Here is a 5,262-nt window from a genome sequence, read left to right on the forward strand (position 1 = left end):
GCCTCAAAAGACTTGAAATATTGCATTGATTTAGAGGTGTAATTTATTAGCAAAACTCTTCAAAGACTTCATGTTTTCATGCAATTAATATAGGATCTGGCACAAGTTGTCATATCATACCATATTTTATTAAGACTAACGAATTTCCTGGACGAGTTTAATAGAATATGGTATGATATGACAACGAGTGTCAGATCTTTTTTTATCACATGCTTTTTTAAATGAGCAAATTAAATAAATATTTACGCATAAATAATGATAAACCCCGCATGTTATTTACATTTCATGACGTCATTTGACGTTTGCAACGTCATTTCAGCAACAACAAAAAATGCGATTGGTCAATAAACGAAAACAAAGCCAATGAAAATGCTTAAAATGTTGTATTACACATGTGTAATATATACGGAATATTACGCTAGTCAATTCTTCCACGAGATTGTATCACTCGAGTGGCTTGTGTGATGACGTATCACACGAGAGCGGAAGCCTCGAGTGTGATGCGAAATAGCACAAGCCACGAGAGTGATAAAAACTTTTGGAACAATTGACTAGCGTAATATTCCTTTCATTATATACAAAAACTAACGAAAACAGTTAACAAATGTATTTTTTACTTTAACAAAACTGACAAAACAATGACTTAAAACGGTACGCCATAGTTTATTTAAGACGCGTATGAATACAGTTTATGTAAGTTAAAGTGTAAACATACGAACCGGGAAAACACAGATTTCCGACACGCTTACCTCAATGCCATCGTTAATCCAATTTTTATAACAATTAAGTTGACAGCTTTAATCCGATGTTTATAACAAAAACGTTTAATGATATGCACTTCCACTTCTATCTTCCATGTCTTTATCGAAACTTAGTTTAGACCACGCTATGTCATTGTATTCCTATCGAAATATACATTTATGCATGATAAACACACACTCCAAAATACGTTTTTAACACATATTTTACTGCTAAAAAACACCACGTCCGACATGTCCTTACAGAGTTTAGTTAAAACTATTGTGTTTTGTCACAAAAATGACGTCACACAATATGCTACGTAACATATTTCGTAATATCAAATATTTCTATTTTTGGTGCGTGTAATGTGACGTCATTAAATGGGTCGAAGTAGTCCGGCTAGTATGGTAATACGGAATTGGAAACAGCGAGTAGCGTAATACGGTATTTTTTTTATTTCAACGATTGATACAACCTGTATTTTGTTAAAAGCATTAAATATATATATAATAAACAAAAATATGTTATGGTTGTATTACATGGGAAACAGGGTATAGCATGTGATAAAGATAGTTATGGCACTAACAACGGCTTGAAATGTCACATAAAAAGATTTTTAATAGAATACTTGTCATAACATATTTGAACTAAACTGTCCGTAATTAATCGTTACTTTACAATGGTCTAAAAAAACCCGGACAAATAAATTATTGGTAAATCCAACAAATTTAAGTAAAATATTTTGTTTCAGGTGTGGGGGTATATTAATTATATTGAACACTCTATCTGATCATATAATTTTGGCATACAAACAAGTGTTTACTTTGTTCTTAAAATTCTTAAAGCCTGGTATCATTTTAAAGATTTTAAATTATTGCAATAAAAAATGTACCTTCTTTCAACCTCTAAATAAATAAAATTCGCTCAAATGAAAGCATCCCATGAAAACAGGATTTCGGCAGTGAGATTTCGACAAAAGCAGAATACATGTACTTCAATAAACGTGTATCTTACAACGAAGTCCTCAATGAAATGAATGTAGAACACTGTCGCAAAGATACATAGGATACATTGAATTTCAATACAAAAAAAGCATTTTGGAATTTTGATCTGACCCCTGGGTCAGCAGAGACACTATGACATCATGTGGCCTCATTATTTATGGCAAGGAACCTATTTACAAAGTGTGAAATATCACACAAGAAATGTTTCGACAACACAATAAGAAGTAATTCTACCGATGACAACATCTGAAACTTGAAATTTGAATATAATGATCATATACGGGGACACTCGCTACTGATCCAAATTAGCACAAACAAAACTGTTATAAGAGTCGATCTTTTTATCGCCTATTTATTTAAATGCGGTCGTATCGAAGCCTTTGGGCTTAAAGAGACACTCTTACGTCCGTTTCCAGTAGAGAACCAATTCTTGGTTTCTTTGAAAAGATCTCGAGACCGTTCTCTGGTTAAAGGGCGGACACCATAGCCAGTACATTACATGTTAGAAAGAGCTTCAACAGGTTTCGATAACACGATAAGAATGTAACTCTTCCTCTTATAGCCTCAAAAGACTTGAAATATTGCATTGATTTAGAGGTGTAATTTATTAGCAAAACTCTTCAAAGACTTCATGTTTTTCATGCAATTAATATAGGATCTGGCACAAGTTGTCATATCATACCATATTTTATTAAGACTAACGAATTTCCTGGACGAGTTTAATAGAATATGGTATGATATGACAACGAGTGTCAGATCTTTTTTTATCACATGCTTTTAAATGAGCAAATTAAATAAATATTTACGCATAAATAATGATAAACCCCGCATGTTATTTACATTTCATGACGTCATTTGACGTTGCAACGTCATTTCAGCAACAACAAAAATGCGATTGGTCAATAAACGAAAACAAAGCCAATGAAAATGCTTAAAATGTTGTATTACACATGTGTAATATATACGGAATATTACGCTAGTCAATTCTTCCACGAGATTGTATCACTCGAGTGGCTTGTGTGATGACGTATCACACGAGAGGCGGAGCCTCGAGTGTGATGCGAAATAGCACAAGCCACGAGAGTGATAAAAACTTTTGGAACAATTGACTAGCGTAATATTCCTTTATTATATACAAAAACTAACGAATACAGTTAACAAATGTATTTTTTACTTTAACAAAACTGACAAAACAATGACTTAAACGGTACGCCATAGTTTATTTAAGACGCGTATGAATACAGTTTATGTAAGTTAAAGTGTAAACATACGAACCGGGAAAACACAGATTTCCGACACGCTTACCTCAATGCCATCGTTAATCCAATTTTTATAACAATTAAGTTGACAGCTTTAATCCGATGTTTATAACAAAAACGTTTAATGATATGCACTTCCACTTCTATCTTCCATGTCTTTATCGAAACTTAGTTTAGACCACACTATGTCATTGTATTCCTATCGAAATATACATTTATGCATGATAAACACACACTCCAAAATACGTTTTTTAACACATATTTTACTGCTAAAAAACACCACGTCCGACATGTTCTTACAGAGTTTAGATAAAACTATTGTGTTTTGTCACAAAAATGACGTCACACAATATGCTACGTAATATATTTCGTAATATCAAATATTTCTATTTTTGGTGCGTGTAATGTGACGTCATTAAATGGGTCGAAGTAGTCCGGCTAGTATGGTAATACGGAATTGGAAACAGCGAGTAGCGTAATACGGTATTTTTTTATTTCAACGATTGATACAACCTGTATTTTGTTAAAAGCATTAAATAGATATATATAGAGAATACTAGGTTAGCGTTGAATACAGAGAAGTTTATGTTGCGAGGCTTAGAACGCCGGAAGCGCGAGCCTTGGCGAGCGCTTTCGGTGTTCGAGCCGAGCAACATAAACTTCTCTGTATTCAACGCTAATCCTAGTATTCTATTTATCCCATTTGATTTTTTCAACGTGACATTTAACATAAATAGATCTAATAACCTTAACAATAATTTTAATTCAGTCATAAAAGCGCTTAAATCTGACAAATGTAACCATGCGTAGTGATATACATGTATTTGTTCTGGTACGCAAAATAGTCTTTAAAAACACACAAACTGTAAAACAAGTTAAAATATCACCATATGCCTACATTCAATTTTACGCAGTATGCGAATTTTAACACATTACGACCGCGAAAAGAAGATTTTACTTTACTATAATTCATTTTATTTTCGAAAGAAAATGATCAAAATCCAATATGGCGGCGATTGCTCCTGACAAAATGCTGTCGATGTCAACATACATGTACACCATCGACGACCTAGTTCTGGCTACCATAACTTTAAATGTCGCTTTTTATGATTTTTGACTGGCGCGACTTTGTACAGGTCTGTCAATACTAAATAAACTGTACGCTGAAGTTTCTTTAGCTATGGAAGACCTTGACAATTTGACGAGTAAACAGACAATTGCAGCGACTGACACTTCATTTGACAAAATATACAGGGCAATACGTTTTCCGACTTCGGACGACGAATTTAAGGACGCGCAGAACGTGTTTTTTATAAAATGTTATGGGTATGCCGTGTGTGATCCGATGCATCAATGGCGCCCATGTTAAAATCATTTCCCCAAGAACAGGGAACGACAAAAGTACAAACAAAAATCAAAACACGTAAGAACTAGTATCTTACCTTTAATAATCCTTTAAAATCCATCTAATAATCCATTTAACTCAATAATTGACGATATTGCATCTAGGGTCTTTAATAATTATTTTAGCATAGTTAAATAAAGACCCTTATGCCATTCTATCACTTCATTCAAATGAGTTTATGAACGCGATAAACTTTCTTCTTCGTCACACGCTACGTCATGTAGATCTACTCAACATTACTGCTGTTCAAATGAACCGGAGCAGTTTATCTAATAATAGCCGTTGGTAAACTCGGTTGCATTTGCAGATTTCTGCATACAAACATAATTATGTTTAAACTTGCACAATGTTTTATTTATCTATGGTAAATGCCCTTATTGTACGAGAAAATAATTTAATATATAAATACACAAAGAATGGCAAACATTCCAGTACACAACAGATAAATGATTAGAAAATACCCGTGTACAAAATGGGACGTTCCCAATTCCAGTGTGGTGCTATTTTTACCATCTTATACTTTACACAGCTCTATGCCTAACGTGAATTAAATAGGAAAGCAAACATAGCAGATTATTCATGAACTGTGCGATATGTGTATGGCTTGTTGTACATTCTTAATATTTAAGTTAAATGTCAAAAGTATATGCTTTGGTTATAAACAATGCACATTACACGAAATAAGGAAAATGTGATCAATTGACAATTCAGATATGTCGACATACAGTACATGTAGAAAACATGTGAAATAAGTCGCGTTTATAAAAAATCGTCAAAAAAAATGGGGGAAAATGACGCAATAAGTATGTCATTTTATGACGCCATCAATCAGCTAATTCATTATATCGATGGC

This window comes from Dreissena polymorpha, chromosome 9 (genome assembly GCF_020536995.1).
Source record: "Dreissena polymorpha isolate Duluth1 chromosome 9, UMN_Dpol_1.0, whole genome shotgun sequence".
Classification (NCBI taxonomy): Eukaryota; Metazoa; Mollusca; class Bivalvia; order Myida; family Dreissenidae; genus Dreissena; species Dreissena polymorpha.